The 22,946-nt window shown below is 37.8% G+C and overlaps 1 protein-coding gene across 1 annotated transcript in view; it reads left to right on the top strand.

Annotated features, from left to right (window-relative positions):
• Positions 1-22,946, top strand: part of CFAP46 (cilia and flagella associated protein 46) — a 3,596,153-nt gene that overhangs the window by 349,890 nt on the left and 3,223,317 nt on the right. The gene's annotated exons all lie outside the window — the stretch shown is intronic.

Below are 22,946 nucleotides of genomic sequence, written 5' to 3'. Positions count from 1 at the left end.
TGCTTTGTTTCAGTGTTTCATTAAGATTTTTAACAGTATAATTTCAAATGTTATTTGAACTTTTGTTTTTTAACAAGCTGTTCTACTCCCAGCTAGGGTTTTCATTTTTGAGCAAATGACACCTCAATTGAGTATTAACAGTTTTTTTCTTTTTTTAATTTAATTTATTTATTTAACATTTGTTTACTGGGAAAGTCCGACTAGGTTCCACAGAGCCTGTTTTCAGCGGAGGCCCGGAGAGAAATGCTCCAGACGCATGTCTTTAGAATTGTGTGTTGCTGATCATGTCTTAAATATGTTGGTCATAAGTTATTTCTGCCCATTATTGACACAAAGAATGAGGTTCATGAGTGCTATCTACACTGTGACCATGAGTGGACATGCTGCAGACTCCGCTACTGAAGAGACAAATGCTTACTTCAGAGACATGGTTGCGCATGTCTGATTTGTCAGTCCTTGCTTACAGAAATAAAGAATATAAAGCACTGAAGTAGCATGTGATTTATTTTTGTATGCAGTGATCATTGTAAGAAAGATATTGTGGCAGGATGCACAATACCGTTGGGGTACAAAGCACACCTGGTAACGTACACAAAGCAGTTGCTACAATTTGTATGTTGAGTGATCAGCTTCTTGGCATATGCACACTCTGTAGGTGCTAGGGACAATCAAATATACACTACTACAGCATGTGTGCCTTGTACATAAATAACATCATAAGTACTAGGGTGTCATGTAATTATTTCATCAGGGGTGCATAGCAGGGCAGACCATTTATTGTGTTTATAAATTATACCTCCTTACCTCTATCCATCAGATCAGTGCCCTCCCTCTCATCCTTCAAAACCATTCTGAAAGACTTCCTAGCTAAAAGCTGGCTCTGTTCTTGCTCAACGCCATGACAACCTATAACCCCAAATGTGAAAAAGTACCTGTTCATACCTTATATTTTCTTACTGTCCCTTCTTCACTTCCTTACTTCTGTCAGTTTCTGTCCGCTGCCTTTCTGTCTAAACATGCCTGCTTTTTACTCACTTTGTATTGCAGTTCCTGTTTGTATTATACAAACTTAACTTTGATTTCTTTATAAATCAGCTAAAATTTCTCTATTTTTGTCTATGAACTTTGTACCTCTTACCGCACATCTCAAAAATTTCAATAATGAAACAAAAATCTTAAAGAAAAAAATGCTGTCAATAATTTTTATCAGTGAAAACAGTTCAGAAAGGAAAAATGTAATTTTTAAAAATCAGTTGCAAAAGGAAACACACACACACACACACACACACACACACACACACACACACACACACCTAGAGAACCTCAAACTGACTGCCACCTGCCTTTATCCTCTACATCTTCCCCAATACCCCAGGAAGGTAAGCTTGTCATCTTCAATGGCACAGGCATATGGGTGTTACAAAAAGTTCTGGAAAGGTATGCTGTAGAATTGTTCAGAGACCCCACACATTTCATCGCATCAGGTTCTTTTGGAACTTCAATTGATGGAGCATCTCCTGGCAAAGAATGTTGCCTGGAGAGAGAGTTCATATCGGTGAAAGAGGGCAGGGATTTTATTCCAGACTTTCTGGTACCTGAAAGGTAGAGTTCGTTCATATCCGTGAAAGAAGGCAGGGATTTTATTCCAGACTTTCTGGTACCTGAAAGGTAGAGAGAGTTCATATCTGTGAAAGAAGGCAGGGATTTTATTCCGGACTTTCTGGTACCTGAAAGGTAGAGTTCATGTCAGTGAAAGAAGCAGGGATTTTATTCCAGACTTTCTGGTACCTGAAAGGTAGAGAGAGTTCATATCAGTGAAAGAGGGCAGGGATTTTATTCCAGACTTTCTGGTACCTGAAAGGACAGTACTTCATGGCGTATTCTAGACTTGTCAGATCTGAGCAGTATAGCATTCATTGTTTCTGCAAACTGTATTCACTTTCATAGGTCAGGATCCTTATGTGGCTGTCCATGACATGGGGGATGCATGTCTTAACACTGCAATTACATTTTCTCACAAAAAAAAAAAAACAGTTTAGTTGCAGAAAAATTACCATCATTTGCAAGTTTTCATCCATATCATTAATGGTACCCACAATATTTATCAAATGATTAGCTCTGTTATTTTCAAAGCTCATTTTTTATTTACTTACTTGATTTATCTTTTGTTGACTGGGCTAATCCCATTAGGTTAGTAGCCTCTTTTCAGGGGCGATGGTAGTTATACTGCTAGGGAAAATTTGGCTAGAACATCTGGGATCTTGCCCTAGTCTTAGCATATGGAGACCCTGTTTGTGATCACACTTCTGCTTCCACTCTGAGTGAGCAATGGAGGTGGCTTGAAGCAGTCAGAAACATGTCAATTCAAGAAGGTGTAACGGAGATGGTCGGTGAAGGAGATAATGACAATGAAAAGATGATATTTTGGAAGCGAAGGAATCTGTTCCTTCGCAAAATGATGCGATGGCAGAGAGTGATGGAAGAGAGGAGTGCTCAGCTAAGGGAAAATCTGAGTGCAGTGCCGAGCTAAAGGTGAATGCACCTTTACGTGATTCTGAAATTTTTCTGGAAAGGTTGTATCAGGCTGGATCATAGGATTGGTGTATGATTACAACCCGCCAGGAGTGGTCAGCTAAGGGAAAATCTGAGTGGAGTGCCGAGCTAAAGGTGAATGCACCTTTACATGATTCTGAAATGTTTCTGGAAAGGTTGTATCAGGCTGGATCATAGGATTGGTGTATGATTACAACCCGCCAGTCGGGAGGGTTGCACATTGTTTATTTGAGGGATATGTTGAGCCAAAGCAAACTGGACAATGAGGTATCAACTTCATAGGGAGAGATTATGGATAAAATACAAGAAGAAGATATTTTGAGAGAAAAGTCTTATGCACAGATGGTGAAAGAAGGGGAAAGATGACAAGAGGTGATAAGAGAAGGCAAGGAAGAAATTTGTGGTAAGACTGAGCAGTAAAGAAAAAACCTGAAAGGTATAAGATTTGGAACAATGTAATCTCACCTTTGGGCATCTCTCTTAAGGAGGTAAGAGCATTGTATACATATTAATAAAGATACTTACTATGGTATTCTGTTTGAGACAGCACACTATATGGAGACATTTTTAGAACAAATTGAAATTAAGAGAAACTGTAATCCATGGAATTAATATGTGGTACAAACATTTTACAGAAAGAAAGAGAATTTTTTAGCAGTTCTGAACAGATGTTGAAAAAAGTGTTAAAGGACTTTTTAATGACTATGTAAAGGCGTCCTGGATGTTACAAAATTTATGATGATAAAAGTTTGTGGACTGGGGGCTGGGAATACGGTGTAATTTTGAAAATGGAAAATGAAAAAAATTATACATCTTCCTTGCATGATAAATGTGGAAGGAAATAAGGGTGTTGTAAAATATAGGGAACAGCCAAAACATGTTCATTGTGGTAAAAATGACCATTTAATTAGCAATTGTGACAAAAGAAAGTGTTTTATTTGTGGTAAATCAGGGCATGAAGCTAATAAATGTGATATGATATGTAGAAAATGTGGACAGACAGGACATGTATGGGTGGATTATGAAGATAACCTAGAGGTCAAAGAAAAAGCGCAAAAGCAGAAATGTGAACATAATATAGAACGGGATTTAGAAGATGAGCATGAGGAACAAATAACAGTAGAAGAAAATAGTAAAGAAGTGAAATTAGTTTATAAACATAAAAATGTGGTGGGAATAATACAAGAGTCAAGTGAAGATGAACATACGAATTGGAGAATGGTTAAAGGAAAAAAGAATTCCCTAGGGAAAAGGGTGAACGATAGAAAAAGGAAGTTAAAAGTGTAGTTGTAAAAGAAAATAAAAAAGGCAAAGGGTAGAAACATAATGAGATAACAGTTTATATTGGAAGAAAGATGAAAACCCTAGCTATAAGTGTTAATAGTGTACAGAAGATTTAGGTGTACTAGAATGGTGTTTAACACTTGATATGCATATTATTGTATTAGACGATACAAGAATACTAGCGGAAGAAGAAAGGTTGCAAAGAGAAGAATTATGGGATGGTGACATTATTTGGCATATGGTAAAAGATACAATTTCAGGATTAAGTTAATTATGTTACAATATAATAAGAGTTTTATATTGTACTATAGTAGAACTGGGAAGAGTAACTGATAGGTATAAGGTGGAAAAATATGTACAGAGAATCGTTGCAGTATATGCTTATGTCGCAGTTTCATATTTTTAAACATTGTTTCATTCTTTTCTTATGTTGGAGACTTGGAGTGAGTATTAGTGGTGGATTTTAATTGTGATTTTAAGAAAAAAGAGGGAAATGATGTTAGGATAATATCAGAAATAATAAAAACTGGAAAATTGTATATATGGGGCAATGAACACTGGACCTATAAAAGGAATAATATAAGAACAGAAATAGATTATTTTATAATATCTGATAGTTTGAAAGCTGTACAAGAAGGAATAAAATTAACAGGTTTTTCAGATCACTTAATCTGGGTCGAAGTGCAAGAAAAAGAAGGACATAAGAGTAAGTAAAAGTATTAAGAAATGAAACGAAAAAGAACTAAATAAGGAAGATAGAAAATAGTTAAATCATTTATGGGAAGACCATGTTCGAAGCTGTCAGTCTCCAAAGAGTTAAATCATTTATGAGAAGACCAACCAAAGAGTTAAATCATTTATGAGAAGACCATGTTTGATGCTGTCAGTCTCCAAAGAGTTAAATCATTTATGGAAAGACCATGTTCGATGCTGTCAGTCTCCAAAGAGTTAAATCATTTATGGGAAGACCATGTTTGAAGCTGTCAGTCTCCAAGAGTTTAATCATTTATGGGAAGACCATGTTCGATGCTGTCAGTCACCAAAGAGTTTAATCATTTATGGGAAGACCATGTTCGAAGCCGTCAGTCTCCAAAGAGTTAAATCATTTATGGGAAGACCATGTTCGATGCTATCAGTCACCAAAGAGTTAAATCATTTATGGGAAGACCATGCTCGATGCTGTCAGTCACCAAATAGTTACATGTTCGGAGCCGTCAGTCTCCAAAGAGTTTAGTCATTTATGGGAAGACCATGTTCGAAGCTGTCAGTCTCCAAAGAGTTAAGTCGTTTATGGGACGACCATGTTCGAAGCTGTCAGTCTCCAAAGAGTTTAATCATTTATGGGAAGACCATGTTCGATGCTGTCAGTCACCAAATAGTTAAATAGTTTATGGGAAGACCATGTTCGGAGCTGTCAGTCTCCAAAGAGTTAAATCATTTATGGGAAGACCATGTTCGATGCTGTCAGTCACCAAAGAGTTTAATCATTTATGGGAAGACCATGTTCAGAGCTGTCAGTCTCCAAAGAGTTAAATCATTTATGGGAAGACCATGTTCGATGCTGTCAGTCACCAAAGAGTTTAATCATTTATGGGAAGACCATGTTCGATGCTGTCAGTCTCCAAAGAGTTTAATCATTTATGGGAAGACCATGTTTGATGCTGTCAGTTCCCAAAGAGTTAAATCATTTATGGGAAGACCATGTTCGATGCTGTCAGTCTCCAAAGAGTTTAATCATTTATGGGAAGACCATGTTTGATGCTGTCAGTTCCCAAAGAGTTAAATCATTTATGGGAAGACTGTTCGATGCTGTCAGTCTCCAAAGAGTTAAATCATTTATGGGAAGACCATGTTCGAAGCTGTCAGTCTCCAAATAATTAAATAATTTATGGGAAGACCATGTTCGAAGCTGTCAGTCTCCAAAGAGTTTAATAATTTATGGGAAGACCATGTTCGATGCTGTCAGTCACCAAATAGTTAAATAATTTATGGGAAGACCATGTTCGGAGCTGTCAGTCTCCAAGGAGTTAAATCATTTATGGGAAGACCATGTTCGATGCTGTCAGTCTCCAAGAGTTTAATCATTTATGGGAAGACCATGTTCGATGTTGTCAGTCACCAAAGAGTTTAATCATTTATGCGAAGACCCTGTTCGATGCTGTCATTCACCAAAGAGTTTAATCATTTATGCGAAGACCCTGTTCGAAGCTGTCAGTCTCCAAATAGTTAAATCATTTATGTGAAGACCATGTTCAAAGCTGTCAGTCTCCAAAGAGTTGAATCATTTATGTGAAGACCAGGTTCGATGCTGTCAGTCTCCAAAGAGTTAAATCATTTATGGGAAGACTATGTTCGATGCTGTCAGTCACCAAAGAGTTAAATAATTTATAGGAAGACCATATTTGAAGCTGTCAGTCTCCAAAGAGTTAAATAATTTATGGGAAGACCATGTTCGATGTTGTCAGTCACCAAAGAGTTTAATCATTTATGCTGTCATTCACCAAAGATTTAATTCATTGCTGTCAGTCTCCAAATAGTTAAATCATTTATGTGAAGACCATGTTCAAAGCTGTCAGTCTCCAAAGAGTTAAATCATTTATGGGAAGACTATGTTCGATGCTGTCAGTCACCAAAGAGTTAAATCATTTATAGGAAGACCATATTTGAAGCTGTCAGTCTCCAAAGAGTTAAATAATTTATGGGACGACCATGTTCGATGCTGTCAGTCTCCAAAGAGTTAAATCATTTATGGGAAGACCATGTTTGATACTGTCAGTCTCCAAAGAGTTAAATCATTTATGGGAAGACCATGTTCGAAGCTGTCAGTCTCCAAAGAGTTAAATCATAGTTAAATCATTTATGGGAAGACCATGTTCGAAGCTGTCAGTCTCCAAAGAGTTAAATCATTTATGTGAAGACCAGGTTCGATGCTGTCAGTCACCAAAGAGTTTAATCATTTATCTCCAAAGAGTTAAATCATTTATGGGAAGTCAGTCACCAAAGAGTTAAATCATTTATGGGAAGACCATGTTCGAAGCTGTCAGTCACCAAAGAGTTTAATCATTTATGCGAAGACCCTGTTCGATGCTGTCAGTCACCAAAGAGTTTAATCATTTATGCGAAGACCCTGTTCGAAGCTGTCAGTCACCAAAGATTTAATTCATTTACGGGAAGACCATGTTCGAAGCTGTCAGTCTCCAAATAGTTAAATCATTTATGTGAAGACCATGTTCAAAGCTGTCAGTCTCCAAAGAGTTAAATCATTTATGGGAAGACCATGTTCGATGCCGTCAGTCTCCATTTTCTGGTATCTTCTTTTGCTCCCTTCTTCCATATAAATTTCATCACCACAATGCAGATTTGTTTTCTCATTTAGTACCTGTACAAAATACACTTTTTGCCATTCTTCCATGCTGTTACACATATGATATTCAATCCATCCAGTCCAGTAGCTTTTGAATTGTAAAGGGATTGTGGAAGAAAATATGTGGAAATAAGATATTGGAATGTTATTACGTGTAGAAGTCTTAAATATGAATATATTAGAATATTGGTATTATGGCAATAAAAGCAGGGGTGAAAGAAATTGATAAGTTTTATATTTACTGGACTAATATTTGTATATATTATATATATTTTTATTTTATATATATATTGTAATATTATATATATTTTATATTTAATGGCATTAAAGTTTAAATGGAATTTAATGGAAAATGTACATTAGAAATTTTGAAGACAATATGTTTTTGGTTGTGGAAAAATGAAGGGGGTTGAAATGTGTAAGGATAAGAATGGATTAGAGTGTAAAAAGGTAAAATATTTATATAATTGTAAATGTATAATGTGTAGCTAATGTAAACAGAATTTTATCAATAAAGAACCTTTACTCTTTTTTCAGTAGGTACAGTGGGATCTTTTACATCCACCTGAACTACCACCATCTCAGGCATATGGGGACCCAGTTTAGGTTATCATCTTAAGGACAACACACTTAACAGTGCAGCATCCCCCTTATACTGTTCTGCAGTATCAGCAATCCAGCTACCTGGTGTGTGAATATAACTCCCACAGCCTTCTGCAGCAAACGTGAGTGTGTTACCTTTTATGCCACAGATACTGCCAAATTCAACATACCTTGTTTTATTAATGATTGAAAATTATAATGACTGGGCTGTGTACTCAGACACTATGATTGAATAAACTACAGTAAACATTCAAATCCAGATAAAAGAACAGAGATGATGCAGTCCAGTTTTAATTTTCTAAGCGGTGAGCCATCACAGCAAGGGCAGTGACTATAATACCACTACTGTTTGTCTTTCTGTATTAGCCTGGTTTCTCCAAGCAAGGTTACATATGTGGAAGACAGTCATCCTCAGAAACATTTTAAACCTGTCCACATATCCTTTAGATCTGAGGAGTTGTATAATATAATATGTAATTGAAATTCCTGTGGTAGATAGACATGGACGACTTTCCAAAGAATGAAATTGCTTTCACTATCCATAGTTGTTATTATTTCAGCAGATTGTTTAGATTCTGTCAGGGCAACCCATTTCAAGAAGTTGTGAGTCCGAGGGAGCTGAGATCAACAAAAAGAATCCCTTCATATTTGTGTGAAGGAGATGAAGGTGGTAAATATGACACTGAAAGTCTTTCATTATCATTTTCAGATTGGCTACCTTCAAGTTAGCATAGGTAGTACTAAAAATGTTCTTTACGGATAATTCAGATTTGGAAATGGAGTTTGCAACAGTCTCCGTATTGCTAAGAACTCATGTTGATACCTATTAAATTAACTGCAGATTTCTTGATTAAGAGAATGACTTTAAACTGGATCCAGGAACTTTTCATCAGATTGCACAAAATGTGACGACGTACTGAATTTGACCAGTTAGCTGCGAAGGACAACAGCAAAGCCTTCTTTCAGTGGAAATAAACATTGCTGTGTACCTTTACCTGCCTTTTCCTCAGTCCAGAAAATTCTATTTAAAGCAAAACAGGACAAGTCCAGCCTGACTAACTCTTCCTTCTTGGCCCAGACAAACTTACTTTTCACTGCTAATAACCCTGATCTTTCTTCCATCATGGGCATTACCTCTTTACAAGTCATGGCTAACCCACCAGGAGAGCAGAGTACTACTTCCCAATCTCAGAACTGACTCTGCCAGCATGAAGGATAGTAAGATTAGAGTTAATCATTCCCACTGCTGCAGTAGCCTTTCGGGTATAAAGGCTGCATCTTGCCCAAGACACAAGTCAGCCAGCGTCAGAATGCTGTGGATTCCTCCCACACCTTCACTGTGACTGCTTATTGGGCAGCCGTGGGGAGGACAGTCAACACTGAGTGAATAATATTCTGTATTTTCTTGCTGCCTTGTGAAGAAACTGCTCGGAGGCCCCCACAGGAGCAGCAGTGGGCCTTCAAATTCTTTTCTGGTTGATAAATCCCCAGTGCAGAATCCTTCCATACAGAGTATTGCCCCTTTAATATTTTTTTATTTTACTTTGGCTTAGAGGTTATTGCCATTTTAAGATACCTGGTATTTTTCTATCAGAAATTACCTGTTAGTCCATTATTTTATATGTGGCTAATTCAGGAGCTATTTTAGTGAGAAAAAATACTGCATTTACATCCAGGAATAAAATCCAAGCTGTAAATCAATTTGCTTTTCCTGGTCTAACTTACAGTTATGGGGTGGCTGAGTGGCCCCCAAAAAGTATTGGATCAACTGGACAAGAAAACAAGAAAAATGTTTCATACTTATCAAATTATATATAAAAATCACGGTATAACAAAATTATGTATTTCTCGCTATAAAGGAGATATGGACCTCCTCGAAACTAAGTGTATAATGGGAATGCATACATATCTGCTGACCACACAGAACCATAAATAATGTTTTAAAACATGAGAAGTCATCTAAGCTGACCTTTTTCCATAATATAGCACAAGCATTTTGGTATTAGGCAGGAATGGGAATCACAGCAGAAGTACTCAAAAATCAGATGGCTACTGAATGTGCGAAAAAGCAAAAGAAATAATGTAAGCAGAAGGCTCACATGAGAGAGAAAGAAAATTGAAAATGTCTTAAATATACTGGCAATACAGAGACCTCCTGGAACAACCTCATGTTTTCCCTGATATGATGCAGGTATAGTTAAGGAGAGATGAACTGAAACCAGAAGATGAAAAACTAATAGTGGTGGCTTAGGATAGTGGACTATAAACATGCTGGTTTACAAAGTCCATTGAAAAAGTGGGAGAAACTGACAAATTGAGTTCTGTTGGAAAAACAAAGAACTTGAAACAGTCGCACATTATTTTGATGCTGGGTGTGATACACTTGTGGCAAAGGAGTTGGTATAATGGTTCAAGTGTTTCCTCACAGACAAATGGTACAGGCTTTGAATCTCACCTTTGAAATAGAAATTGGTTAGGCCTAAAATAGTCCACAACGGCAGCTAGGCTAGTACTTACTGGTTTCAGGTTTAACAGAAGTATTAGAAACATGAACCACAAATTATAAATAATGATGGTTTATATCACATGGGATCACCATTTTCCAGCAGTTCAAAAACAGATGCAAGAAAAACAAATGTAGTCTACGAACAAAAGACAGAATTAACATTGATCAGTGAAATTGCTACACCCACTCATTACAGTGTCTTACAGAGACACAAACTCTTAAAATACCAGGATTTACAGGCAGAAATGAGAGCATTTTGGAAGAAAGATACCCATAGAGTACCAATAGTAGTAAAAGCAACAAGTCTAATAAAGAATTTGCAGTCCTACTTAGATATGCTACCAAATATATTTAGTCCCATATGGATTATAGGAGGAGGCAGTTCTGGGCACATTGCAGATGCTGAGATGAGCATTCTTGGCTAACATCAAAGAATGAAACAGTACTAATTTCACAAACTTTAATCGTACCTGAATTAGGAATGGGGTCATTTCCCATCATGGTATCAGAAATCCAAAGACTTGGTAAAATTAAAGACAGTGATAACTTTTAAACACACGTCCATCTGTTATCCTGCATGCATTTGCAACACAAGACCATCTGTTATATTGTCTGTATTTGCTAAGTGTTGAGAATTCATACGTACGGGACAGATACTGAAGTGAAGGCTAGGATATAGGAGGGACTGCTAGGCCATGAAAAGTAACTTCTGGATGATAACAAAGAATTTAGACAAACCATCCAGCACCTCAGGAATGCAAACAAGACATTGCTAAGACCATTCTCTGTAAGGCTGGAGGAATACTGACTTTGATGGGGGGGGGGGGGGGGCACTGTCTGGAATTTAAAAGAACACCTTTGGAGATTTCTAAATCTGGTGGGATATCCTCTTGCAATTAGCCAGTGCTGGAAGCAGTTGGGGAGGTGTTGATCAGTTACTACAGATGAGGTCACTACAGCAGGTTGTGTTAGTTGTTGAGATCTGATTGGGAATCACTGCAGCAGGTTGTGTTAGTTGGTGGGATCTAATTGGGAATCACTGCAGCAGCTTGTGTTAGTTGGTGAGATCTGATTGGGAATCACTGCAGCAGGTTGTGTTAGGTGGTGATATCTGATTGGAAATCACTGCAGTAGGTTGTGTTAGTCGGTGAGATATGATTGGAAGTCACTGCAGCAGGTTGTTAGTTGGTGAGATCTGTTTGAGAATCACTGCAGCAGGTTGTGTTACATGATGATGTCTGATTGGAAATCACTGCAGCAGGTTGTTTTAATCGGTGAGATCTGATTGGAAATGTACAAGGAGTTTTAAATATTTTAGGGCACTGTAGTTAATACAGTTTATTTTTCATTATTGTATGAAAGTTGTGGATATCGGACAGGCAAACTGAAGTAGTGGTCTTTATTCTGAAAAATTATGACAGTAGGGAATGTTCCATTTGTAGATTAACACATCTCAGGCAACTTGGACAAGTTAGTACCAGGTACTGGAAAGAAGTGCTCTTCTAGTGGTCAAGTCTCAGGAGGAGCTCTTTGGATTCTGTCCTGGCTTTTGAACAGTGGATCAACTTTTTCACTTGCACGTATATTGGAGGGGCCAAGAGAGGTTACCACTAATGCCACTGCGATGTGTAGGTATATGACCTGATACACTGGAATGTCTTATGGGAGCTACTAAATTAATATGGTCTGTTGGGGTGCCACTATTTGCCAAATTTAGGCCTGTAGCTGAGAAGAAAGAATTATGTCTGAATTCTTAGTGTTAAATTCAATATGTCCAAGATGGATATAAGACTTTACCAAAGTTAAAGCTTTTCTCTCCCCTGTTTTATGATATCTTTGGACATGACACCCATAACCATGTGAAGTCTGAAGAATATCTAATTTGGAGATGTGAGGGGTTGCATCTTTCTCTTTGCAGTTGCTGTCCGCTTTCTTCAAATGCCTGTAATCCCTTGACACTGGAGTGGTTCATTGTTGAGTGTGAAGTGGCTCAAATGAAAATCAGCACCTCTAAGTCAGAGGTCATGACCCCGTCTTGAAAACCTGGATTAGTGTATTACTCCATGCAGGTGAGGGTATAACAACTGTCCAATTTGGAACAATTTAAGTATCTTTGTTTCATTTATGACTGAAAGTAGAGAGTAGCAAATTGACCAGTGGACTAGTGCAGTGGCATTTTATTATACCAACCTGTTGTGGTGAACCAGATGACCAGTGGACTAGTGCAGTGGTAACAGTACTTCAGGCATTTTATTATACCAACCTGTTGTGGTGAACCAGATGACCAGTGGACTAGTGCAGTGGTAACAGTACTTTAGGCATTTTATTATACCAACCTGTTGTGGTGAACCAGATGACCAGTGGACTAGTGCAGTGGTAACAGTACTTTAGGCATTTTATTATACCAACCTGTTGTGGTGGTGAGAGACCATGACCAGAGACTAGTGCAGTGTAGGTAGTACTTTAGGCATTTTATTATACCAACCTGTTGTGGTGAACCAGATGACCAGTGGACTAGTGCAGTGGTAACAGTACTTTAGGCATTTTATTATACCAACCTGTTGTGGTGAACCAGATGACCAGTGGACTAGTGCAGTGGTAACAGTACTTTAGGCATTTTATTATACCAACCTGTTGTGGAGAACCAGATGCTGAATCTTAGGATAAAGCTCTCAATTTACTATTCAGTCTCTGCTCACATCTACATCGATGGGCTTTGAATGATGTCAAAAGTGAAATTGCAGATACAAGTGGTACAAATGAGGTTCTTTTACAGGGTCACTAGGCTTACCATCCATGATGGGGAATGAGCATTTTTGGCAATCTTGAAGGATTTTAGAGATCCCCTTATAAGTGAGGGGAGTGAGTTGATGTGGTTTGGGCACCTAATGAGAATGTCTCCTGGGTGATGCCTGCACGTACCTCTCAACTGTTCAAATTCTCACACAGTGTCCAGAGTTTTGCCTCATGTTTTTTGTCTGTTCCTCATAAAATGTTTTTTTTGGGGGCAAATCATTGATTGAATTCAGTAAATAATGACAGATATTTGAGTTTCAGACTTCATATATTTCAGGAAAAATGCATGGTAGCACAAAACTGTTTATTTTAGCAAATTTTAAGTTTATAAGATAGCAGTATTTAAATTTTTTCTCTATTTTTGGACCTTTGTCCTGAAATTATTTGGGGCTTTCCCAGATTTCTTATGCTACGAGTTTGAGAGAGATGTATCTGTAGGATCCATACCAGGCATGGCTGACTGATGAATGCCCCAGTGCAGAACTGGGATGTACTGGTACCAGGCATGGCTCACTGAGGAATGCCCCAGTGTAGAGCCAGGATGTACTGGTACCAGGCATGGCTCACTGAGGAATGCCCCAGGGCAGAACCAGGATGTACTGGTACCAGGCATGGCTCACTGAGGAATGCCCCAGGGCAGAACAAGGATGTACTGGTACCAGGCATGGCTCACTGAGGAATGCCCCAGGGCAGAACAAGGATGTACTGGTACCAGGCATGGCTCACTGAGGAATGCCCCAGGGCAGAACCAGGATGTACTGGTACCAGGCATGGCTCACTGAGGAATGCCCCAGGGCAGAACAAGGATGTACTGGTACCATGAATGGCTCACTGAGGAATACCCCAGTGTAGAGCCAGGATGTACTGGTACCAGGCATGGCTCACTGAGGAATGCCCCAGGGCAGAACTGGGATGTACTGGTACCAGGCATGGCTCACTGAGAAATGCCCCAGGGCAGAACTGGGATGTACTGGTACCAGGCATGGCTCACTGATGAATGCCTCAGGGCAGAACCAGGATATACTGGTACCAGGCATGGCTCACTGAGGAATGCCCCACGGCAGAACCAGGATATACTGGTATGAGGCATGTCTCACTAAGGAATCCCCCAGGGCAGAACCAGGATGTACTGGTACCAGGCATGGCTGCCTGAGGAATGCCTCAGGGCAGAACCAGGATGTACTGGTGCCAGGCATGGCTCCCTGAGGAATGCCCCAGGGCAGAACCAGGATGTACTGGTACCAGGCATGGTTCACAGAGGAATGCCCCAGGGCAGAATCAGGATTAACTGGATTGTTTTATTTATATATATATATATATATATATATATATATATATATATATATATATATATATATATCACTATGCCTGGAAATGTGAGAGAAACCGAGGACAAGATGGGGACTTATAATTCAAATGTGCCTGGTACTTGTGGCCTGCTGCTTTTCATGTAGGTAAGCATGTTCCTGAACTTATTGTACCATATGTCACAACATTTTCAGCAAATCTATGCTGATTTGCTTCCCCATTAATTTCTGGATATATCCTGTAACAAGAGCATTTCAGAAGTCAGGTAAGTAGCCCTCTTCCCCAGGAGATGGCGCTACCATCCTGTTCCAGTCTATATAGTAAACTATAAATGTACTATGCCTGTTTGCACATATTGCTTTAAATATTCTTTTATACATTAATTAGAGTATATTTGTTCTAACCAGTGCTTTCCTTTTTAGATGATGAGGACGCAGTTGTTAAAGTTATGCAGCACTTTACCATATGCACTAAATGTTTTTGTGGTTTGCTTAATCTGTTTATTATCTATTGACATCAGTAATAAACCCTTCCACAGAATTTCATCGTAGGTGCACCATCACTGTTGCCTTCAGTGTAATAAGTAAAACATTACAACAATTGTATGCCTTTCTTCAGTTTAATAAGTAAAACATTGCAACAGTCGTATGCCTTTCTTCTTTTAATAAGTAAAACATTACAACTGTTGTATGCCTTTCTTCTTTTAATAATAAAAACATTACAACAGTTGTATGCCTTTCTTCTTTTAATAAGTAAAACATTGCAACAGTCGTATGCCTTTCTTCTTTTAATAAGTAAAACATTACAACTGTTGTATGCCTTTCTTCTTTTAATAACAAAAACATTACAACAGTTGTATGCCTTTCTTCTTTTAATAAGTAAAACATTACAACAGTCATATGCCTTTCTTTTTTTAATAAGTAAAACATTACAACTGTTGTATGCCTCTTCCACAAAAGAACCTATACCACAGGTTAAAGCCCATTCCACTAGATCTATGGCGACATCTGTAGCCTTCCATTCCAGGGCTTCTATGGATGACATTTGCGCAGCAGCCACTTGGGCTAAACTCCACACTTTCATCAATCATTACAAATTGGATGTGGTCTCCAGAGTGAGAGCTGCCTTCATCTCAATGGTACTCTGGAACGTTCTTCCATAAGGGAATGTGTCTCAAGGTAGCTTGGGATTCTGTCCCATCAGTGATGAATGGAAAGAAGATTAACAACATCAGATAAAGACGTTATGTCTTACCATAACGTTCCATTTGTGTTCATCTTCTTTCATTCAACACTTTCCACCCTCCAAAGGCTCCTGTGGGGTCCAAGTAGTGTCTTAGGCCATTTGCGCAGAAGGGGGCTCTGCTTTCCTTGTCTGTCACTGACAAACTCAATCTGAGGTAAAAGGGAGAAGGGCATTGTGGGTAGAAGCTTTGCTCGAGAGTTTTTGCCTGGTGCGAGCTTGGTAATAGGCCGACTCGGTTTTGAGGGCTCGGAACTGAACCCATCAGTGATGAATGAAAGAAGATGAACAGCATAGATGGAATGTTATGGTCAGACATAACTTATTTTTTCAGTTAAGTGCAATTTTTTAACACCTTTAATGAATTATCACTTAAGACATAGGCAAACATATATTTATATAAAAGAAAAACTGTTAACGTATTCACAGTTAAAAACATTATACATCAGATGTATTCTTTTATACAGTTATCATCCATCCAACATTACTTTATAAATTGATCAATTCCTGCTTTCTCTTAAACCTCACTCCTCCTCCAAATCATGATTCTGCATGTATAGTTCCCAAAATTTCCATTTTATCTATGTAATTTGCTCTTAGCCTTTTTGTGAAAATCCTACTTCCAGTTCTTTGTTCTCTTGTTAGAACATTCACTACTTCACCTAGAGTTGGGTTAGATATTGATTTCCATTTTCCATTAGTTGCTTTTTGGCAGCCACCAGAATTCAGCTTAACAGGGGCCTACTATGTCTAGGAATTCATATCCTGTACCCGAGCTCAAAAAAAAATTCCTTAGCTACACCTATTTGCTCACCCAATATTGCTGACCGTGTACTCCGTAGGGAATATTTAAAGTTTGCCAACTCATTACATTCCCAAAACATATGTTCCCAGTTACCCCTTTCTTCCTCAACACACCACCAGCATTTGGTATTTATTTAAAGAAAAACTCATTGGAGTCTGCTTGGGGTATAAAAATAGCTATGCAAATATGTCCAAGCAAAAATTCTAAATCCTCTTAAATTTGTTGCATATTTGGGAGCCACATATATGTGCTCCCATTGTTTCTTTGTGAATTGTTTATCCAGTCTCTCTTTTCTTACCTCCTCTGATTCATTCCTATAGTTGACCCAAAAAAGAAAAAATTGCCAGCACCAAGGAGGATATCCTCCTTGGTGCTGGCAATTTTTCTTTTTTGGGGTCTACTTAGCACACTTGCCGTGCACCTGCCTAACTTGCTAGCTCCTTAACACTTCATTCCTATAGTTATCATGCAGCATTGTACGTCATATTAATTATCCCTTTTTAACCGCCTCTGTTCTGGATTCAACTAGAACCTCTACCAGAGCAGGCCTTTCACTTTGGATTCCCCTCTCCTTTTCTCTCTGGCTATATTCTGATATCAATCCATGATGGGGAAGACCATCTCCAGCCTGTAATCCAAATGTCCTCTTGGCCTTCTTCCATTTAGTTACTTTCCCCTCTCTAGTTATTTTCCCCCAGTAGCTTTTGGTTCCTTATATCCTCCTAATTAACCTTATTATTTTTATTATTTATTTTACATTTGTTGACCAGGCTAGTCTAACTGGATATATGTCCATTTTCAGTAGAAGCCCGAGGAGATAAGCTCCGAGGAAACTAAACAAAATAACATATACAAAAATTAATGTATACAATGACAATACAATTAGTACAATACAAAATGTAGTTGTGATACATTATAAAGAAACAAACAAAATCACATGTACAAAAATGAATGTATACAATGAACATTGCAGGTGCAGTACAGAGAATAATCAAAGAGGTCACTCGTTCATAACATACTGCAAAATATACAGATACAATTAGTACAATACAAAATGTAGTTGCAATACATCATAAAGAAAAAGATGGAAGCTGAATTATACAATATATTAGTATACAAGTAGTCATAAAGAAAAAGTAGGAGCTGAAATTATACAATATATTAATAAAAGTAGTCTCCTTAATGAGATTCTGAAGATGTAAGTAATAGTATCTAGAAGGACAAGGTAAGTTGTTATTAAGAAAAGGAACTTGATTACTGAGAAGAAGTGGATAGGTTGAACCAAGTAAGAAGAGCTAGTTGATCAGTCAGGTTTAGTACAGGGGCACAACCAGTGTGTTCTGAGGAAAAGTTTCAGTTTGTTTTTAAAGAGTGATATAGAGGGAAGAGAGGAAAGTTTACTCTGAAGAAGGTTCTAGGGTTTTCCAACAGTATTAGAGAAAAGAGAGTCCCCAGCCCTGTTGTTTGATTTACTAAAAGTTTATGTGATGATCGTAAGGTCTTTAGATTGTTGTAGGGGGTAATGAGGGTAGATAGTATAGGGGTGTTGGTAGGCTGGTAAAGGGTTTTATGGGCAATGGCCAGTTGGTGGAATTTAAGGTGATTTTGTAATTCAAGCCATCCTAGCTGCTTTAGATTAAAACAGTGGTGGGTTCTGAAAGGGTTACCTGTAGCAAATCTGGCTATGTTATTGTAGGAGTTTTCCATTTTATTAAGATTGTTTTTAAAGAGAGTAGTATATATGGGTGAGGCATAGAGGAGAGTAGAAATGAGATGGGTTTGAGCAATAGTTATTCTAACTGCAGGAGAGAGGAATTGTTTGATCCCGTAGAGAGCCTATTTTTCTATTAACAGATTTTAGAGTATGTTAATATGGGTGTCGAAATTAAGGTTGTTATCTATGGTGATACCTAGTAGTTTGGTAGCTAGAGCTGGGGATATGAGAGTACCATTATTGGATGTTACTGTGAAGTCTATTGGGGGGACTTACAAGTAGGAGTAAAAAGGAGGAGTTTCGTTTTTTGGGGTTCAGAAGGAGACTTCGCTGTGTAAACCATTGTTCAACTGTGTTAAACACCTTTTGGGTAAGAGAGTGAAGTTCGGCTATAGATGTAGCTGAGCGTGTACATGTGGAATCATCTGCCTATTGTATGCATGTAGCTTGGGGGATTGCTAGGTGAAGGTCATTGATAAATGTAGAAAACAGGAGTGGTCCTAATATGGACCCTTGAGGGACACCAATGTTATCGGGCAGATGGGTAGATAGAATGTTATGCCAAAGCACAGCCTGTTGTCTGTTATCCAAATAGGACTGGAACCATTTTATAGCTAAGGCATCTAGTGACAGGGGTTTGAGGATAGTTAGAAGTATCTGGTGATTTACCATATTGAAAGCCTTGGACAGATCTATAAACAGTGCAGAGGAAAGCTTATTGAGGTTACGTTTTTTAATAATACAGTCAGTAAAGGAAAGGAGGGCAGTAGTAGTGCTGTGGGAAGGTCTGAAACCATGTTGAGAGTTGGAAAATAAGTTATTTTGGATTAGGTGGTCTAGCAATTGTCTGTGGATGCATTTTTCCATGATCTTTAAGGGAGAAAGTAGTATTGTATCACGGAATGCAAATGCTTCCATTGCCCTGCTCATAAAATTCCAGCTTACTCTGTCAAATGCTTTCTGTGAATGAAGACCCACCAGCAACAGTGGTATTTTCTTAGTCTGCTTCAGTCTGGATCATCATTGTTCTGTTAAAGTTGCCAAATGTTTGCCTCACCTCCACAGAACGGTATTGATCCATCTCTTTCAATTTTAGCAACACCTTTGCCATTCATTTAGCTATTACAGGCATGAACACAGTATAATCATGATTTAAAATTGAAATGGGCCTGTATGAAGCTGTGTCTGATGGATCTTTACTGTCTTAAGGTATTATAACCACTACATCTTTCTACCAGGATACTGGTGCTTCCCCTCCTTTTAAGATACTGTTAAAACCTTGCAGATCTGTATCTCTTTCTTCCTTCTAAATTCCAAACCTCTACCACAGTCCCATCTATTCTTGGAGACTTTCCTGCAGATTGATTATACGTCACTGTTTGTATCTCATCTCCTCCGCTCTTAGCTGTTGAGCTTCATCTACCTTTAACTTAGCATACCCAAGTGTTCCATATTTCCATTTGTGCTTTTTCTTGATTTCTACATTTCTGCGCTTTAGAACAATTTTCATAAAATTTCAAAGTATCCCTAGTGCTTCTACAGGATCTCTGGTTATTTTACTTGTAATAGGCTCCCTAAGTTTGGTAACAATTCTTTCTGTAGTTTAAATCATTGTGCTAAAAGTTTTTGCACTCTGGATTTATTACCAACAATCACTTGCTTAACAGCAGTCTTTTTCTAAACGTGTGTGTGTTATCCAGATACGCTCTTATTTTTCTCTCTAGCACTCTTCAGTTACTCATTTTCTTCTGTGAGATCCCCTTATTCTGCAATACGTTAACCTTTGTCAGCCCTTCTAAATAATTCTTATGAGTAGTTAGCCATATCTCTCTCTAATTTATTTCTATCCCATTTTTAAACTCCACTTACATTTCATCCCACAAACTAGCTATAACTTTTGAATACATTTCTGTCTTCCCTAATAGCCCTTGAATAATTTCCACTACTCATTCCCTAAATTCCTCTCCTTTTAACAGGCAGGTAAGGAAGCACCATCGTCTCATTTGTACTTAATTACCCTGCATTTTTATCTTAATTGTTTATTATGACATGATCTTAAAGTAGCTATTGGATGTGTTTAAAAGATTTCAATTAAATGCACATGTTGCCATGAAATATAATTTATATTTAGTCTAGCCCAGTTATTGTAGCTCTGGGAATAATATGTAAATTCTCACCAAGTTCCTACTACTGAGTTCACATCTTCTGTGCCAAATATTTTCACACGTCTCTTCAGGAATCTCTCTTTGGTTATATTTTCCCTTCCCTCAGATTCATCCTCACTGTTGCAAGTCGGGTTCCATTCCACACCTATAAGTAATATTCCGTGGGTTATATTTTCCCTTCCCTCAGATTCATCCTCACTGTTGCAAGTCAGGTTCCATTCCACACCTATAAGTAATATTCCCTGGGTTATATTTTCCCTTCCCTCAGATTCATCCTCACTGTTGCGTCAGGTTGCATTCCACACCTATAAGTAATATTCCCTGCTGAAAGTGCCAAATATTTTCACACGTCTCTTCAGAAATCTCTCTTTGCTTACATTTTCCCTTCCCTCAGATTCATCCTCACTGTTGCAGGTCAGGTTCCATTCCACACCTATAAGTAATATTCCCTGCTGAAAGTGCCAAATATTTTCACACGTCTCTTCAGAAATCTCTCTCTTTGGTTATATTTTCCCTTCCCTCAGATTCATCCTCACTGTTGCAAGTCGGGTTCCATTCCACACCTATAAGTAATATTCCCTGCTGAAAGTGCCAAATATTTTCACACGTCTCTTCAGGAATCTCTCTCTTTGGTTATATTTTCCCTTCCCTCAGATTCATCCTCACTGTTGCAAGTCAGGTTCCATTCCACACCTATAAGTAATATTCCCTGGGTTATATTTTCCCTTCCCTCAGATTCATCCTCACTGTTGCAGGTCAGGTTCCATTCCACACCTATAAGTAATATTCCCTGCTGAAAGCTGATTTTTTTTCTCCCAAAAATGTCTTAAGCTCCATAATAGCAATTTTAGGTGGAATATAAATACATTCCAGCTTAGTAAGTCTCCCTTGCCAGCAGCCCCTTATTAACACAAATCTAACATTACTATATTTTTTCTCTTCTATCACCATCGGAGCTCCTGTAGCAATTAGTATAAGTACTCCCCTTTCCTTTGTACCTGATATTCTGCTGAATATCCATCCTGAAATCCTTTCTTTATCAAATTCACATACTCACTTCTTCTAAATAAGCATCCTGTACCATTACTATTTGCACTCTGCATTTCTTAATATAACTGAATCCTCTCACCTTTTTGTCTATACCTATGAGGTCATTCATGTTTCAAAATATGTTTAGTGTGTAACCATTATGCTAAGTTATTTCCACCCATTAGATATGACAGCTTTTTAGTATCTATTTCCAGCTTTTGTGTTACATGCACCCAGTAATGTTTGGCAATTTGATCCTTTATATAGTTGTTTCTTGTCATCTCCATTTGAACTTATGTCATGTTTTATAAGACTTGGTTTAATGAAAACTCTCAAAACACCCTTATAACCTATTAAGTTAAAACAAACCAATGAAACTATGTGCATCTTCAAATAATGAAGTTTAACCAGCCTCCTCCGATGGGAACAGTTTCCCCAAAACAACAGCTGCACAGACTGGCATTAACTAACCTAAAGCACATGATACAGTCTGTACTTTTACTTACAATAATTGCTGTCTGTTCATGTCTTATCTTTTCCCCTCCTAGATGTGAAAAAACAGCTTGTGTTCTTTCAGAAAACATTCACTTATAGCCGTAAGAAAAAGTGCACTGGCTATCTTTGAATAAAACTAAATTATACATTCTTCTAGTAGATATCTTAACATATTTACTTACCAGAAAAGCTGCTATCTTTTATAAACTTCCAATAATTTCATACTTTATTTTTTTTCTGAGCTGCTTGTCCTTGTACCTTTTTATTTTACATTTCTCTCAGTAAACTATGTTCAGACCCCTCCGTTTATTGTCTTCGCCTTTAGTCAGCTTCCTTCCATGGAAACAAAAGCAGAATGTGCTACTACTTTTTTTTTAGAAAGTTTTCATTCAATTTTTAAAATTGACATAGTATATTATCACCCAAAAGAAAGAGGAAACAAACCATTTACAATAGTGTCTAAATTTAGTAAATCAAATATATATTATAAAAATCTTAAATCTGTACTTTTCTAATAAAACACTTAACTTTAACTAGTTATTATAGTAAGAACTAGTGCCATGTGTTCTCGTTCTACTAGTGACTAACTCATTTTCACAGTTTCAGCAATATCTATAAATTCTAATTATAAATTCTTTAAATGTAGGGATAATAACTTTTTCTAATTTTTGTAGTAACTTTTTTCAGAAATATTCAACAGACTCCATGGAAGAGGGTACTGCTCTCTATGAACATGTTTAGAAACTGGTGAATTAAACAAAATTAATGATTTAGCTAAATTAAATTTGTCATCCATAGAACTTGTAGAAAAGTATTTACTTCTTCCCAAAATGATTGTATCGTACCAAAATAAAAGGTCAGTGGGGTTCAGTAAACTCAGTATAGGCTTCACGCAAATCCTACATGGAGTTTACATGTGTTTGCGGTGATGCGAGGTGAGCAGCAGCGTTGATTGCATATTCATGCCACACACACACACACACACATAAGTACAACAAACTGTAGGCAGGCTGACTGGTTTCATGAGAAGCCAAGCTAACAGCCAGCAAAATTTAGGCAGGCTGACTGTTTTCCTTACAAAC

This window comes from Protopterus annectens, chromosome 14.part0 (genome assembly GCF_019279795.1).
Source record: "Protopterus annectens isolate FY-2018-M chromosome 14.part0, PAN1.0, whole genome shotgun sequence".
In the NCBI taxonomy this organism is placed as follows: Eukaryota; Metazoa; Chordata; order Ceratodontiformes; family Protopteridae; genus Protopterus; species Protopterus annectens.
This window is presented reverse-complemented; position numbering and strand designations above follow the sequence as displayed.